The 17,013-nt window shown below is 43.6% G+C and overlaps 1 protein-coding gene and 1 non-coding gene across 3 annotated transcripts in view; both read right to left on the bottom strand.

The window, feature by feature from the left end:
- The window catches only part of DISC1 (DISC1 scaffold protein), a 352,385-nt gene that overhangs the window by 49,857 nt on the left and 285,515 nt on the right, over window positions 1-17,013 (bottom strand). The gene's annotated exons all lie outside the window — the stretch shown is intronic.
- LOC117197341 (small nucleolar RNA SNORA25) lies at window positions 8,259-8,385 on the bottom strand. Its single transcript, XR_004477916.1, has one exon. It is a non-coding gene; the product is annotated as a small nucleolar RNA SNORA25 (small nucleolar RNA).

Below are 17,013 nucleotides of genomic sequence, written 5' to 3'. Positions count from 1 at the left end.
AAAGAAAAAAAGGGATTAATGTGCATATGAATCACTTGGAGATCTTGTTAAAATGAAGTTGTGGTTCGCACGCCAGGGTGGGCCTGAGACTCTGCCCTCCAAGCAAATCTGGATGACTCTGATGTTACCGGTTCACAGCCCACACCTTGAGTAGCCGGCACCTGACTGGGGGCCCTACCTGCTGAAACCTAAAGCCTCCGGATGGCCACGCCGCCGGCACCCACAGGATTCAGTGTGACACTGACTGATCTGGATTTTAGCGCATGCGACAGGAAACACCCGACACGAGACAAGCGCAGACAGGTATTCCTGGCACGTCCTAAATGCCTCTGGAGTTTAGGACCAGCTCATCGTGAATATGGAAGACCTAGAAGACTGCCTTCCATCACTGCTGAAAAAAGATAGCCTGGAGTCCCAGGTGTCTAGGCCCTTCTTGTTAGTTCAGAAGGAAATCCAGCAAAGAGAGAGTTTTCCCTCATTCTGGCTTTCACCAACCACCTCTGGGAAGCTGACAAGAAAAGCAAGGATGGTCAAGTGACCTCGTTTTGTTTATAGAGAACGTGCTGAATATCTATGCCTATGGAAGATCAGATTAAACCTTCCCGGGCAAGCTGAAGCCCGGCGGGCAGCAAGTTCCACTGGCAAACACTGGCCATACAGAGCGCGTCTTAGCCTTCTCGGCCTGGCTGGGCTTTCGGCCACCAAGCAGGGCACTGACGGCTGAGCCGTGCTGAGATCCCGTCCTGAGACAGGAAGTCTGCCGGGGAAAGTAGAAAGCCCAGGATCTGACAGCCAAATTGGGCATCAGCAGCTCCATCCCCAGTACACAGAGTATCCTAAAGGCTGAAATCCAAATTGGTCTAAAACTAGCACAATGAGAATATTTCCTTCCTTCCCTCCACCGGAGAGCAAAGCAGCTGACATCAATATCCTCCGGGCACAACTGACTTCTCCGAGTTTACATGGAAAGAACGATTACACAACTGCCCTTTCTCACCATCAGACCCACCGTCCCAGGAAAGAAGGAAGGGGAAGCAATTACACTGTTGCTGAAAACCCATAATGGATATGTGATTCCGATTATTAATGTGGAAAGAAAGAGACAGACTGCTGAGCTCCAAGCAACCACTAAGTGAATCTGCACGAGATTCCAAGAGGGGGATTAATGTTTTGTTTTCTTTTCATCTCTCAGCCAGTCATTGGAATGTGACCCCAAACTTTAAGCACGGCCTGTCACATCCTTATCAGTATTCACTGCCACTGCACTGTGGTCACATTATCTCCCCTGGATTCCCAAGTGACAGGTTCCTTGCCGTAGGGGATTGTTTTCTCTTTGCCTCCAAAGGGGAGGCGGGTGTGGCAGGGAACTGACTTGTCAGGTGCAGGAAATTAACTAGTTTTTAAGACAACAGAAAGACATTTTGTAGCAAATATTTACTTCTCTGTTTCTTTCCTACTGATATCGAACGTACATTATCTAATCTGAAGGATGCCGGACTTACAATCCCTCTGAACAAAGGGATTTTATGGCTCATTCTAAAGAAATAATGCCGTCAATTCCTTCAGCCCCTGGTGAGAACACTACTGCTGCAGGAAGTACATTTGTCATAAAAGAATAGAATGGACACTGAGAGGTGCAGGTAGAGAGGAGAGTGTGAGATTCCTCTGACTTTATATGACACCCTGAAAGCCCGTTCCCCTATACCACTTACCTATCCATCGAATTTCCAATTACTATCTGGCTCAAGGTCCGTATAAACATGGCAGCTTCATCCAAAGTGGGCCATTAGAACTGGAGATCCCCAGGGGGGAAGGCTGGGAACAGGGATGCTGCGTGAGGAGGAGACCTGCGTGTATCACCCTCTCTGTGCCTGGTGGGGCTCTAGGCAGTTTTCACGCATTATTTCATTCTGTTGTACGATTTCACCATGAGGTGAGTATTACTACGATGATGCTCTCAACTTTACAGATCGGCGCAGAGACTCGAGCTTCTGTTGTTTGCTCAGTCGCCCGGCTAGCTAGTTGGAGGAGCCGAGACTGAATGCCATCCCGATGACAAAACCCATGACCTGATGGCGCCAGAGTCTCACTCATTTTATGAGAAATATTTAGTCTCCCTTCTCCACCTGGGAAACGCGATTTCCTATCCTATACCGAAACCAAACCAAACACACGGGGACTCGTTTGACTACTCTCAAATACACTGCCTAAGACCCACAAAGCCACTCTTACTCTTAGGTCATTTTTTGGTGGTAGATCTTTGCCCATTTTTTGTGCAGATCTAGGAACATTTCCCTTGAGATGACAAGAATAATCGTAGTTGTTGTAAATGGTGACAACATGGGCATTCATTATCATGGGCAAAACTGAGCATTTCCCTAGGCTGCCTGGCACAAAAACAAAGGTTTCAACTGAAAACTAGTTAAAAATTCTATATACATACACACACATGCACATATGTGTCATGAAACACTTTTTTATCGAATCCTTATTATTCTTTCCCGGACTCTAATATCCAGCCTTTTTCAATAATAATAGCAATAGTAATTATAATTATTATTATGTTATAAATAATATTATTATTGCAAATAGTAATAGTAATGGCAACAAACATTTACTGAGCACGTGCCATCGCCGGTGAAAACAGGCTTCACGTATCTCATTTAATCTGTGCAACAGCTCTGTGAGGAACATTTCTATTATCTTTCTTTTTATAAACAAGAAAACTGAAACTTAGATTAAATAATTTCCCAAGGTCACTAAAGTAGAAAGGATAGAGGAGGCCTGGATTAGATCATGTGACCCAGAACCATCTTCTTGGCCGCGTATCGTCCTTCTTCCCAAACCCCCATCGGTCCGGGTCCTGGCCAGACACTGGCCCTGAACCGACAGCGTCTTCCAGCTCTTCACCCAGCTCATGTGCTACCTCTTCTTGCCACCTTCCCTTGACCCCCCTCCACGTGCAGAACCAGCGGGCACTACCACGCTGCCTTAGACCTCAAGAAGCAGCCGTGTCTCAGCCACAAGACAGGGCAGGTCTCCCTTCCCTGCCCACCCAGCCCGGTGTCGGGTGCCCCGTGAATGCTACACATTCCCATCCCACAAGCCCATCCACGGGGACCATGGCTCTGTCCCCTCCCCACCCAACAGTGATGAGAGAAACATTGTCAAGATCTTCTGGGTGACATTTCTTCACACCCATAACAGTAATTTTGCACTTTCCCCCTTTTCTCTGGTTTTGTTATGCTCAAGGAGCCCCCAATCCATCAAACCACACTCAAAACGCTATTTTCTAGTATTTTAATCACATCACCCGATTTCTTCACCTTCCCCGCACATCCTGTTCTATGTGCCCTGGTACATGTGTAACTTACTTTAGAAGTAATTAAAATGACAGCATTTATACAATATATAAAATAGAGGTGGCTGGTTTAATCACAGAAGGGTTGACTGCAAAGTTCTTTTAAGTACTTATCTCTCCTGACAGATTTATCTGTTTGTTCAAAGATCAGTAATGACTTGAGTCTGTCAGGCAGACTCGGGGCCAGGCTGCTCAGGTTTGAATCCTGGCCCCGCCCCTCACGAGCATGTGACTGTGGGCAAGTGACTTCACCTCTCTATGCCTCAGTCACCCCGTCTGTAAAGCGGGGATAATGACAGCATCTGCCTCACTGGATTGTGAAGATAAAATGAGTTAAAATACATAAAGCGCTAAGAACAATGCCTGGGCGTGATGGGTACAACTACCAATACTTCTGCTGTCATCACCGCCATCACCTGCATTACAAGGCCCTCCGGGATCAGGGCTCTGTGTGCCAGTTATGAGTTCACTGCCTCTCAGCTCCAAATCTATGCCTCACTGCCTGCTTGGCAAACATTTAGCTGGGCCCTTTAAAAAATTCTCCTTTGTCGGTAGAGGGACGGGGGGAGCCTTTCTAAGAGGAGGCAGTTTCCTTCCTTGTTCCAGTGTGCTCTCAGCAGCCTCCTAAGGGGATGGCTTGCCTAGACCCTGCCCCCAGCGCACACACAGCTGCTGCAGCGCCCAGCTCCCGGAGCACCTGTGGTTTCCCAATTCCCAGCTCTTGCCGTGGGGCTGGTTTCCCCAGCGCTCGGCTTCCGTGGCTTCTGCTGAACAAGGATGCTTCACACACAGCTTCCCCCGCGTCTGGCTCCTGCTGTGTGGACGGCTTCTCCTACACAAGCCTCTGCAGCACGCACAGCTGCTCCGGCACCTGCGTGTCAGCGGCTCCCAGGAGCCAACCGTTTCCCTGCAAACTCCTTCAAGCCCTTCGTTAGCAGACTGCCTCTGGTGAGACAACTCCCCATGAATAATCTTCTTTGGAACCCTGGAAGGTGGGTCCCAGAAAGTTCCAGGTAGACGCCTGCCGGCAGGTGCACTGGTGCAGAACTCAGCACTCCAGACAGCATCGTCATGCCCTCTTTAAGGAGGTCTGCATCTTAGCCTGGGGGCAGGGGGGTCCCGATCTTAGCCCTGTGGGTGGTGGCTAAGTTCTCTTTACTTCTTCCTGGTGGATCCTCCATTACTCCAATCGTTTGTTGTAATGAATAATTCTTTGTATTATGCTATCCGTGTTCAAGTTACTTGTTTGGGTTCTGTCTCCTGATTAGACCCTGACTGAAACACTCTCTGTCCTCATCTCCTTGCCCTTACTGGGAACCATCTGGTACCCTCAGCCTTCTTTTTGTTTCATGCTCTCCAAGTTGGTCCTTGTCTTAAGATTTTTTTTTCATTTTCCAGAATGTCCTGAAATGCCACCAAGCCTTCACATGGCTGCTTCCTCTGAGTCACTTTCCAGAGTTTGCAACCTGCAGTTTTCCAACCCAGGCCCTACAAACCTCAGTCACCATCCAGCACATGGGCCTGTTTCACTTTCTTCACAGCACTTATCACTGCATGAATTATCTTATTCTTTCTTCCGCCTCCTTCCCTAATTAAATGCAAGTTCCGTGACAGCAAAGACTGTGCTTGTATTGTTTACTACTAGAGCCCCAGGGAACAGTTGTCAGATATGAAAGCACTTGATAGAGAGTTGTATTAAAAAGATGAGAAGGAAGAATAAGAAAGGTTTAAAAAAAAAAAAAAAGGAGGAACCTGGTTCCCAGCTATAATGCTCCTGATCTAATGAACTGCTTCTATCACCCATTCTCCCAGTCACTGCTGCCTCAAGTCCTGGAAGCACCACTGTCTGTTACTTCCCACACTCATAGATTATTTTCTTTAAATGTGTCCTTCCTTCTACTCTCTCTTCTCCTGTAGTTTCATCATTCTCCGTACATCAGTCCTGTCTCTATGAACTCAGGACTTTATTAGCTCCATCGCCTCCTTACTGGCCTCTCTAATTCCAAGTTCCTTCTCTTTTTCAATCTATTCTGAATAGCGTTGACAACCAGTTTTTCTAAAACACTGCTTTTCATTGAGCCCTCCCCTCTTCTTTACAGACCAGTCGTTACTTGTTTTATCCAGCTAAACGTATTTGTCTCCCTTCTAAGGCCCCCCTATGCTGGCTCTGTGCTGCGTGACAAGCTGCACTGCCCATCTAGGCACAGCAACCCTTCTGCCTGTTCACACTGGTTCTCCCTGGCCCCATGAATAAGCCAGGCCACCCCCGTCCCGGAGCCCCCTCACAGGGGCTCTCCCCGCTGAGATTCTGGAAGGGGGCAGCTCAAACTCTCCGCCCTACATTGGCAACCGTGGGATCACTTGATAATCTCCTGCTCTCACCTCCTCTACTCCAGAAAACATCTGAAACTTTTTAATATAAACCTATGCTGTCTTTTCCTCATCTTATCAAAAGAAACGCGTAAGCTCCTCAGTTCTCTGAGGCTTCAGGTAAGGCATTGAACAAGTATGGGGAACGATGAATGATGAACAACTGATAGCCTCCTGGTTGAGGATCGATGTGAGTTCTCGGACCTGGAAAACCTGCCTTGGGGTAGTCTAAGATCCTGTCCCGCTAGCAGGCTCTAAGAGACTCATCTGACCCAAGTCACAGTCTTTATCATCATTCACGTATTCAATCTAATATGACACATTTTGCATGTACCTCGTATAAAAATTTTTCTTTGGAAAAAAAACAGAAGTGAGAATTTTTCACAAAGGTTTTTGTTCTGTTTAAAGGTCCTCCTCCTGTCTATTTTCATCCTGTGTATGTTTTGTATTTTCCTTCTTTCGAAAGTGTTAAGAAAAAAGACTTTCTTTGGGAAGAGCTACATCGTTCCATACACTTCCACCCCTGGAAACAAGGACCCGAGGAAAGAACACAGGTGTCTGTTAGGTAAGGGTGTCAGCCCCATCAGTTCAATAATTCAAGGCTCTTGAGCAAAGAGAAATTAATTTTTAAATTTGCCATATAACAAAAACAGGTGGAAAACAACAAAATGCCCTTCAATGAAATAGGGTTAAGCAAATTGTAATATGTGTACTTATTGAATGTTAATTACTATTAAAACCGTGGTTAGAATTGTCATGTAGTAACATAGAAAAATATTTTTGACAAGCTACCTGGTTAAAAAAAAAAAGGTATTTCCAGAATCAGTATTTGCAATTAATTATAACTGTTGTGAGTCCTGGGAGATCTTGGGGGTGGTACAAGCTAAGTATGAGGAAGAAAATAAAAATGTCAGCACAGAATGGGTCGCAAACAGAGCTCTGCAAAGTTGAAATCTAGAGGAGTCTGGCTCCCAGCTCTTGAGGGCTTGACCCCTTTCTGATTAAATGGACTGCTGGCTTAACACTACAATATGTGGGTTCTATTTCCTATTCTCAGGGAATTTTACATTCACAAGTCATCTTGGCAGGTGTAGAACAGCGTGTGTAGTACTGCACCTTTCGTCTAAGAGAGGATATAAATATATATGGCTATGTCGTTAAAAAGCAGTGGAAGGGTAAAGCAAAATTGAATTAAAATGGTTTCCTGTAGGAGAAGGTCAGGAAAAGGCTGAAGAGAGGGAAAGACAGCTATACTTTTCTGATTGCACCTTGTTTTGTACATTGAACTTTGAACCATAAAGTTTGTGTTATATATTTGTTTGTGTTGCTAAAAGAAGTAACCACTCACTTTGTTATAAAGCAGAAACTAACACACCATTGTAAAGCAATTATACCCCAATAAAGATGTTAAAAAAAAAAAGAAGAAGCAACCACTAAAATAAAAGGCAAAATAATAGAGGTGAGCCTACTGTGCATTGAGCTAACTATGCATTGAGTTGATGGTTGAACTACACCCAGGGGAGTTAATTAAAGTGACTTTAAACCTCTGTAATTTAACTGTGCATCCCTGGTGGGATATATCCTAAGAACAAAAAGAACTGCAAAGAAGTCTTAGGTTGTTTTCAGTTACCATATTATTAATAAAAATGTCAGTATTATTATTCTGAAACCATACACAAAATGGATATACCAAATATAATATAATATATATACACGTATATATAGTCAGATATACTACGTACATGTAATCAAATATATTTCATAATAGAGATAGATAAATATATAGATAGGTATAGAATTCTTTTAACGATATAAGGAATAAAATTTTTCAGCATAAGAGAAAAGAAATACCTGTATAAAATCAAAGAAGTAAAACTATGTAACCCTGAATTTGAACTGGAAATAACAGTGTGAATCTGTGATATAATTTGTCTGAAAGAAAAAATCCTAGCTCTGTCTACTGAAAAGTTCAAAAATAATGATAATCCAGTAGCTGTGAGCACCCCCAGGGCCCAGTCTGTGGTCTCTAAGTATCATTTCCTACTAAAAATAATAAGAGCTCCTTGCAGAAAATGCCGATTCTAGATCTGGGCCATGAAATGTGCAAGATGAGCCTGAAACACCTTGTTCAATCAGAAAACAAGGAAGCATTTAGGTTGATGTTAAAAGATTCAGGGGCCAATTTGAAAGGGATCTCTGCCAAAGATGGGAAAATTTGAAAAAGGACACTTTCTGCAAAGAATTGAAACATAGCAAATATGTTAAAAATCCATGACTTCGTAATGCTACACGCACACACACACACACACACTCTTTCTGTTCACCTTTAGAGGATTCTAGAAAACCAATTATTATTCTGAAACAGGTGCATAAAGAGAAAGAATCCAACATTTCGTTCTTTTGTCGATCATGACTCAGGACAATGAAACAGATGTTGAAGGAAACTTTGTTTTTAAACTCTGAGACATTTGCTTACTTTCTCACATCACGAATCATGGATTATTATGAGTGAAACTGAGTGTCTGTATCTTTCATCTCTTCAGGAAAGCGGCACTACTGAGTGCCTGTGACATCCTATGGAGAATTTTAATCTTTGGTCATAGCATTAAGAGCTCCCTGTCTCACAAACCCACAGACCCTCTTTGAAATAACCTGAAGAAATTTCTTTTCTTATAGAAGAATTTTATGTAAAAAAAGGATGACTGTGATGGAATTAGAATATGACTATTTCACAATCCACAAATGAAATAATAAGTCTAGTCAATAATGACCAATTTAGGTATAAAAAGCTGATGGAAAATCTGATACAAAGAGGGCAGGTCTCCCAGTCCTGAACCCAACAACCAATCTCAACACCACAGGAGAGAAAGAACAGATAATATTGGCTTCCTTATGTAGAAAGTAACGACGCTATCGGTGAAGCACTGTGACAATAAAATCAAACCTCAGTGCAATCAAACCTATAGATCTAACTACCAGTTTATAGGAAATACATGGGAAAAAGAAACATGTCGATGAGCACAAGGACACAAGTAGCCAAACTCTGCAGGACAAAAATACTGGTTAATTCAACAACAAGAAAGTGAAGTAAAAGGAGTAGGAACCCGTAGGTTAAAGAGCCCTGACACATTTCTTGATGTGAATAAGCCACGTGTCAACATAAAATTATGAGACAGTTTGGGAAAATTGGATATCTGATGATAGGAAGAAAGTCTTGTTAATGTTTTTAGGTGTGATAATGGTATGACGGTTATTTTTTTTAAGTCTTTACCTTTTTGAAGATATGTGTTGACATATTCATGGGTTAAATAAAACGAGATTCACTTCAAAATATTCCTGTGGGGGGCAGGGTGGGTGTGGTAGGCTGAATAACGGCTCCCCAAAGATGTCCATGCCTTAATATTCAGGACCCATGAATGTTACCTTATATGCAAAGGGGACTTTACAGATATAATTAAGTTCAGGATTTGGGGATGGGGAGATTACCCTGGATTTTCTGGGCAGCCCAATGACGTCATCCAATGGTCCTTGTGAGAGGGAGGGAGCAGGGTCAGAGTCAGAGGAGAAGGTGATGCAGAAGCAGAGACTGGAGTGATGTGCTCTGAAGATGGAGAAAGAGGCCACGAGCCAAGGGTTCCAGCTGGCCACTAGCAGCTGAAGAAGCTAATGAAGCAGATCCTGCCCTGGAGCCTCCAGAAGGAAGCAGCCCTGCCAACACCTTGACTGTAGCCCAGCGAGACCCACATCAGACCTCTGGACTCCAGAACTGGAAGACATAGATCTGTGTTGTTTCAAGTTGTTCACGGCTCTCTGTTTCAGCAGTGATGGGAAACTAGTACAGTGGGGAAGTGGAGGGGCGTACAGCTGCAATCAGTCCAGCCATGTACTGAAAATTGTTGACTTGGTGAGATGTGCACATGGGGGTTCGTTATAAGTTCTCTAGTTTTGCACGTGTTTGAAAATTTCCACAATAATTTGGATTTTTTTAAATAATGTCTTACTAAGGGAATTTAAATCAAAAAGTTCATTCTTAAGACACAGTTTTCAAGTTTCATACCTCTGTCCCACACCCAACTCCAGAACGTTGTGGTAACGTTAGTCTTGGAGAACGTGGCGCTGAGGGGGTTTGAGACAGACAGATTACACACCCACACAGTAGTCCCTGGGGCACCTGAGGGAAGGTGCTTGATCTCTGCCAGCCTCAGCCCCCTTATATATTCAGATAATAACAGAGCCTGAGGTTGGGAGGCTTCAGTGAAACAATCCATCTAAAGTGTTTCGTGGATTACCTGCATACAATATCTCTTAATAAGGGTCAGCTACTGATATATATCAGCATTGCATGTCATTCCTACAAACATTTGAAGAACGTCTCCAGTCAGTCTCAATCCTAATTATCACAATCCTCTAAAATGTATCTGTGAGAAAAGACACACGCACCCCAATATTCATTGCAGCACTATTCACAATAGCCAAGACGTGGAAGCAACCTAAATGTCCATCGACAGATGAATGGATAAAGAAGATGTGGTATACATACACAATGGAATATTACTCAGCCATTAAAAAGAAGGAAATAATGCCATTTGCAGCAACATGGATGGACCTAGAGATGACCCTACTAAGCGAAGTAAATCAGAAAGAGAAAGACAAATATCATACGGTATCAGTTATATGTGGGATCTAAAATATGACACAAATGAACGTATCTATGAAATAGAAACAGACTCACAGACATTGAGAACAGACTTGTGGTTGCCAAGGGGGAGGAGAGGCTGGGGGAGGGAAGGATGGGGAGGTTGGGGTTCGCAAATGCAAACTATTATATATAAGATGGATAAACAACAAGGTCCTACTGTAGAGCACAGGGAACTATATTCAATACCCTGTGATAAACCATAATGGAAAAGAATATGAAAAAAGAATATAGATATAACTGAGTCACTTTGCTGTACAGCAGAAATTAACACAACATTGTAAATCACCTATACGTCAATAAAATTTAAAAAACAAAAAAGAAGCACCCCTAAAAGGCCCTGTTGGGTGATGAATGAGAGCTACAAAATTATCTTTTGAGGCTTAGCATAGAATGCAATCACAGAAAATTCTTCCAGCTCAAGAAATGGCATCTTTACATTAGCAGCCACAGAAGGAAAACACTGCTTTCCTCCCTGAGGTGTTTGTGATCAGGGATTTAGAACCTACCCTGGGGTGAGCTCCCTGATAGAAGGGGACACAGCACAGCACAGAGAGCGTCTGCAACTCAGTGCTTGCCGCTTTGCAGCTAATGTTTGCACAGCTGCTGTACGACTCAGGGTGCTGGGAGGGAGGGATGCGGGGTCGGGGAGTGAGGAGGAGAAAAGGAGCAAAAATGAGTCGCAGACAATGTTGTGTGTAATATTTCGTCTACCCTACATTAGCCAAGGATGCTGCAGACCTGTCACCTCACTTTACGTGAGCTAAGAGCACTGAGCAGAGTCTTAAAAATGACTGCACACTGAAAGTGAGCATCGCAGAAATTCCAGGAGGAGCTCTACTTCTATTAATCATGCGTCTGAAGCTAACAGGTTCATCCCATGTTAGCAAATTAAACTATCACACAATCTTGACAACGCTTCCTTAAATCGTTAAACGTCTTCTCATTTTAATTAATGACAAATTGGATATCTACCTGCTGGGGTTTCCATTGATACAGCAATTAATTTTTCTTTAAGATTTCTCAACTCCCTGCCAAAATGCATCAAAAACACTCAAGCTATATGGTTTCTCTCGAGCTTGTAAAAATCATCTTAGGGCTTCCCTGGTGGTGCAGTGGCTGAGGGTCCGCCTGCTGATGCAGGGGACACGGGTTCGTGCCCCGGTCCGGGAAGATCCCACATGCCGCGGAGCGGCTGGGCCCGTGAGCCATGGCCGCTGAGCCTGCGTGTCTGGAGCCTGTGCTCCGCAACGGGAGAGGCCACAACAGCGAGAGGCCCGCGTAACGCAAAAAAATAATAATAATAAAAAATCATCTTAGTTTGGACATTCCGTATTGATTAGTCATAATCGCCTTTTTAAGAATGTGACAGGCCCCTTGAAACAGGCACATCGTGAAGCACACTGGCATATCTGGGGGACAAGGGCACACGGGCCCCCAGAGCACAGTGGACAGAACGTCCACTCGACGGCCTCCCCAAGTCCAGGTTTACATAGTAATTGCAATGGAATGGCTTTCCACCACCTAAACCAAATGGAGTAAAGAAACAGGAATCCCTGGGCATCTTGCCAGGCCTCAGGCCTCCTTAAATATTGGTTGATTTCTTAATTGATCTCAGTGGGCAGAATGATCATATCATTGCTTTAAAACACACGCTTTGGGAGGAACTGGACAAACCACAGGGGAGTCTGTCAGCAGAGCCTTCTGTTTTAATAGTCAATCTCCTATTTGCTATTAGACAAGATCACGGCCATCTTTTTTATTTTTCAGGCCATCTTTTCAGAACAGTCCCACATCCGATGAAGGGTTGAAATATCAGTGACAGAAAATGATGCCAGGTGACCAAGACCTTTGGTCCACGCTTTTAGTTCTGATGCTGCAGTCAAAAATCTGTCTTCTCACATACAGATGGCCAACAGGCACATAAAGAGATGCTCAATACCGCAAATTATCGGAGAAATGCAAATCAAAACTGCAGTGAGGTGTCACCTCTCACTGGTCAGAAAGTCTACAAATAATAAATGCTGGAGAGGGTGTGGAGAAAAGGGAGCCCTCCTACACTGTTGGTGGGAATGTAAATTGGTACAGTCACTATGGAGAACAGTATGGAGGTTCCTTACTAGAGTTACCATATGACCCAGCAAAACAGAGTTACCATATGACCCAGCAATCCCACTCCTGGGCATGTATCTGGACAAAATTATAATTCAAAAAGGTACCTACACCCCTATGTTCATAGCAGCACTATTTACAATAGCCAAGACATGGAAGCAACTTAAATGCCCATTGACAGATGAATGGATAAAGAAGATGTGGTACGGATATGCGATGGAATCCTACTCAGCCATAAAAAAGAATGAAATCATGCTATTTGCAGCAACATGGATGGACCTAGAGATTATCATATTAAGTGAAGTCAGACAGAGAAAGAAAAATATCATATGATATCACTTATACGTGGAATCTAAAAAAAAAGGATACAAATGAACTTATTTACAAAACAGAAATAGACTAACAGACATAGAAAACAAACATATAGTTACCAAAGGGGAAAGTGGGGGAGGGATAAATCAGGAACTTGGGATTAAAAGATACACACTACTATATATGAAATAGATAACCAATAAGGACCTACTGTACAGCACAGGGAACTATAGTCAATATCTTGTAATAATATATAATGGAAAAGAATCTGAAAATGAATATATATACATATATATATAAAACTGAATCAATTTGCTATACACCTGAAACTAACACATTGTAAATCAACTACGTTTCAATTTTAAAATAAATAAATAAATACTTTAAATTTTTTCTAAAAAATCTGTCTTCTCCTGTGCCAACCACATGGCTCATGCTACCTAAATTCTTCCCATCACACGTCGGGAAGACCTCTCCCCTCTCTGAAGTCCCTCACCAGGCAAACCCAAAGGGTTTCTGACTAATCCTTCCTCTTCTTTCCTTCTGCCACCCTCTTCTCTAGAGCAACATTTTTACTCTCTCAAAGGAAAATTGCAGAGGGAGAGAAGCAAATATATTGGAGTTACTTTCTCCCCAAAATGCTCTCTCTCTCTCTGAGCTCCAGTGACAGTCAAGATGAAGGGCTTTGAAGCTCCATGAATCGCAGAAGAGATGATAAATCCCTCCCAGCACCTGAGCTCTGGAGCCTGAAGCCCAGAACTTTCTTGGTCTCAAACACCCCCCAAACCAGCCAGGTTGCTTCTAAAGGCAGAAGAGTGGTGGAAGGATCCTAGCCCTTTGGTCACAGAAATCGTGGGAAGCCCTAACCGTCAGCCATTCACAAGAACTCAATTTCCTCACCTCTCTCCCTTTCCAGCCTCTGCAGGAGGTGCTAACAGCTGGTCGAAGGGCAGGCAGAGGAGAAAGCTAAGAGCTTAAATAATCAACCAGGTTTCGCAGCCCTTCAGTGGAGGCTCCAAGCTCCAAGCAAACATCTCTTCTCTCCCCATACTTTCACCAGGAGGATAAGAGATTCTCTTCTGGTTTTATAAAGTAAGGATTTTTTGAAAAGTAGATATTTTGATTTCATCATTTTCATGATGCCATAGCTGCTACTAAGGTAATAATAGCTAGCATTTATTAAGTTCTTTTTGTATATGGGAAACATTCTTTATCCTTGCTCTGTTATTGGTCTATTTTAATTGGCCACACATGAATCCAGGCAACTTGATTCCAGAGCCTGCATTTTATCTAAATGTCTCAGGTTCTCCACATTCATCAGGAAAGAGATTATTTGTTTGTTTGAGGGTTTTTTTTTTTTTAATGCTAAAAACTTAGGAGGAGGGAGACCCTTCATCTTAATTCCCCTGTCTGGGCCCTGCTGCACAGCATCCCTGGAAAGGAACAGCGGACTCCAAGCCCTCTTTGTGGACCGGACATAAAGGCCAGGTGGGATTCAGCAGGCAACGGCTTCTTTTCTTGCCCTGAAGCAAAGACTTGCCTAGTTGGCGCAGTTGCAGGGGTTCTAGAGGCAAGAGCTCGACTCTCTCTTTCTGAAAAACTACATGTAGGCTTCTCTAAATGGACTGAAGTGTTCCGGAAACTATACTCATCATGAACTGAACATTTCAGGGGAAAAAGTTATTTCTGAGTAAAAATTCATTACTAGAGTGCTTAGAGAATGGAAAGTATTGTAGTGAACGGTAGCGCAAATGCAGACCTCCGAAGTTTATTATATATTCTACCATTCACATAAACTTTTTCAAACATTACTTAGTTTTATATACATATCAGTCATACTTAATGTCTAGAATAGAAAACGGCTGTGGTGGTGACTCTAATCCCTATACAAATGTTACCAATATTTTCCCTACCCTTGTTTTTCCTTCTTTTTTTCCTACTTTCTAAATTCATGCCATCTTCTTGTATTTTATGTATTATTTTTCTGTAAGTATGTATTTTTATATGTTTAACCATTATTATTTTAAGTATACTGAAGGATTTTCCGTTATAAGATGAAATAAGATTAAAAATGAAATGTGAACAATCAATGGTTACATATTAAATTAATGGTTATGTAGACCTTTGTAGAATTAACTGCTTTAAGATTTCTTATCAGTTTGAATTTCAAAATAGTATGGTATTTTAGATCCTTGTTTCCCCCGGAAAATTAGACAGTATAGCCAAATTGCTTCAATATTCAAAAGTGGGAAAATCTAACAACGAATATTTTCACAAAGGCTTTCGTGTACATGATGTGTAGGATCAATTTATCCAGTTTTAGAAGGAAATGTGGACTTGCGGCAAAAGACCAACAATGGATGAAGCCACAGTATCTCCTGGGTGGAAGGACTGAGCCCTGAGTGGGCAATTGAGGTGAGAAGGCAGAACAGGGACATAAAAGGAAAATTCATGTCCCAAGACAGTGCGATCAAAGGGCAGGCGAGAAGCAGACGGGAGACAGGACAGGAGCCAGAGGACAGAGAAGTCCCTGTGGGCTATACCTCCTCAACAGAGTCTGAAAGGACAGACAGGAGTCAACCCAGTAGAGAGATGGCTTATCGGGAGGGGATGAAAAGGGCTGATGTACTTCCAGCCTCTGCATCCTAAACGTCTCCTTCTGCTAATGAGACAGAGACAGAGAGAGACAGAGAGACAGAAAGAGAGAGATAGAGAGAGACAGAGAGACAGACAGAGAGAGATAGAAAGACAGAGATAGAGACAGAGAGACAGAGTGACAGAGACAGAGAGACACACACAGAGAGAGACAGAGAGAGAGACAGGGAGAGAGACAGAGAGACAGAGAGAGCTGGCACAAATACAAATAGCTCCCAGCTGAGAACAGAGGTGACCGCAGGAGGGTCACGCCAAACAGAGGAGGGAAAAGAAAGAAGCTGAGAATCTGCCTTTCTGAGACGCAGAGGAAGAAAAAACGGGGCTGAGGCTGTGAAGACGGGGTAAGCGAGCCTCTGGGCTCCCAGAGAAGCAGTGTGGTCTGGGGAGGTACTAACGTGTCTGGCTCGTGCCTCCTAAGAGGGGGGAAGGGACGCCTGGGTCAGCAGCAAAACAATACAATACAAATGCGAAAAACAGAAGCAGGTGTCCGCCCGCGCTTGGTCGCTTATCTCCTGGCCGCCATTTCTTATAGTCACTTCCCCCGGCAGCTTTCGAAATAAGGTCAATGTGGGTTGAAAACGGATTGTTCCAGGTGCACCGAAACGTCGCAATTGCCTGGCATAATTTGGAATAAAGAACATTCTATGTGGGATCCCAAAGAATTCTAGTCATTGTTAAACTCCTGTTGGGGTGCTGGGGAGCAGCCTCCAGGCTGCCGGGAAGCACAGCTCGGTCAAGTTTGGAATGTACCCCTGGGAGAAGCAGCCTCCTGGGCTTTCAGCTGTTATGCTTTTAAGGGCCGCACACCCGAACAAGGCTCGCGAATTCCGGCCTGAAGTTACCAATAGCTCCACGCTGTAAATTCCCTCTCCCCCGTGCCTTTTGTGACTCTGCCCATTCCCTCTTCATGTCTCTGCCTCTTTCATCTTTGTGCACGAGTGCCAACTCTTCTGTTAGACAATGAACTCCTTTTTTTCCTCTGTGGACGTGAAGACAAAGACAGCTGCTGCATAGGCTGGTCACACGCTGCACGTGACATCTGATTCAGTCATCGGAAAATAAGCGAGTGTTAATGTCAGCCCTGTCTCATCAGTGAGAAAATTACAGCCATGCACTCTGATTTTTGTTTCACAAATTGTATGCATGTACTACTATACACATATATAAAACAGGTTCAAGGACAAACCTTAAATGAGTGAAATGAAAAAGTAAAGCAGAAATTCTAAAATGTTCTTCCCACATCCTAGTGGGCCGCCTCGTAGGCAGCTGCCTTGGAAACAAATGTTCCAGGGACCCCATCTTCAGCCCTAATTCCCATCTTCCTGAGATCGTGGGCAGGTGGTCATCAACACTTGCTTGTAGTCATGACTGACCGGCTCCAGGTACCTTCGGTGAGGGGACAGACCTTGACCTCTGAGGCACACTCTGGGCAGCGCACTGCTCCCACTCTAGATGGCACGTCCTCTGGGCAGAGAAATGGTGCCTTACTCTCTTGATGTCATCCATA

The sequence above is a fragment of the Orcinus orca genome, chromosome 14 (assembly GCF_937001465.1).
Source record: "Orcinus orca chromosome 14, mOrcOrc1.1, whole genome shotgun sequence".
Lineage (NCBI taxonomy): Eukaryota > Metazoa > Chordata > Mammalia > Artiodactyla > Delphinidae > Orcinus > Orcinus orca.
Note: the sequence above shows the minus strand (reverse complement) of the source record. Positions and strands in the feature narration are given on the sequence as shown.